Raw genomic sequence first — 1,517 nt, 5'->3', positions numbered from 1 at the left:
TCAATTATAGTACATCATGGTCAGACAGAGATTCCAAAATCAGATACTGGATTGTAATCCGTACCCAGGAGCAGACATAGACTCAGATCGCAATATAGTAGTGATGAAGAGTAGGCTGAAGTTTAAGACATTAGTCAGGACGAATCAACACGCAAAGAAGTGGGATACGGAAGTACTAAGGAATGACGAGATACGGTTGAAGTTCTCTAGGGCTATAGATACATCAATAAGAAATAACTCAGTAGGCAGTACAGTTGAAGAGGAATGGACATCTCTAAAAAGCGCCATCACAGAAGTTGGGAAGGAACACATAGGTACACTATGTGATCAAAAGTATCCGGACATATGGCTGAAAATTACTTACAAGTTCGCGGCGCCCTCCATCGGTAGTACTGGGATTCAGTATGGTGTTGGCCCACCCTTAGCCTTAACGACAGCTTCCACTATTGCAGGCATACTTTCAGTCAGGTGTTGCAAGGTTTCTTGCGGAATGGCAGTCCATTCTTCACGGAGCGCTGCACTGAGGAAAGGTATCGATGTCGGTCGGTGAGGCCTGGCACGAAGTCGGAGTTCCAAAACATCCCAAAGGTGTTCTATAGGATTCAGGTCAGGACTCTGTGCAGGCCAGTCCATTACAGGGATGTTATTGTCTTGTAACCACTCCGCCACAGGCCGTGCATTGTGAACATGTGCTCGATCGTGTTGAAAGGTGTAATCGCCATCCCCGAATTTCTCTTCAACAGTGGGAAGCATAAAAGTGCTTAAAACATCAATGTAAGCGTGTGGTGTCATACTGCCACGCAAAACAAAAAGGGGATGCAAGCCCCTTCCATGAAGAACACGCCCACACGTTAACACCACTGCCTCTGAATTCTGCTTTTGTCACTACGCACGCTGGCAGAAGACGTTCACGGGCATTCGCCATACCGAAACCTTGCCATCGGATCGCCACATTGTGTACCGTGAATCGTCACTCCACACAATGTTTTTCCACTATTCAATCGTCCAATGTTTAAGCTCCTTACACCAAGCGAGGCGTCGTTTATATTTACCGGCGTGATGTGTGGCTTACGAGCTGCCGCTCGACCATGAAATCCAAGTTATCTCAACTCCAGCCTAACTGTCATAGTACTTGCAGTGGCACCTGATGCGCTTTGGAATTCCTGTGTGATGGTCTGGATAGATGTCTGCCTATTACATATTACGACCCTCTTCAACTGTCGGCGGTCTCTGTCAGTCAATAAATGAGGTCGGCCTGTACGCTTTTGTGCTGTACATGTCCCTTCACGTTTCCACTTCACTGTCACATCAGAAACAGTGGCGCTAGGGATGTTTAGGAGTGTGGAAGTCTCGCGTACAGACGTACGACACAAGTGACACCCAATCACCTGACCATGTTCGCAATTCATGAGCTCCGCGGAGCGCCCCATTCTGCTCTCTCACGATTTCTAATGACTACTGAGGTCGCTGATATGGAGTACCTGGCAGTAGGTGGCAGCACAATGCATCTAGTATGA

The sequence above is a fragment of the Schistocerca piceifrons genome, chromosome 6, assembly GCF_021461385.2.
Source record: "Schistocerca piceifrons isolate TAMUIC-IGC-003096 chromosome 6, iqSchPice1.1, whole genome shotgun sequence".
In the NCBI taxonomy this organism is placed as follows: Eukaryota; Metazoa; Arthropoda; class Insecta; order Orthoptera; family Acrididae; genus Schistocerca; species Schistocerca piceifrons.
The sequence above is the reverse complement of the archived record's forward strand: the minus strand, read 5'-3'. Positions refer to the sequence as shown.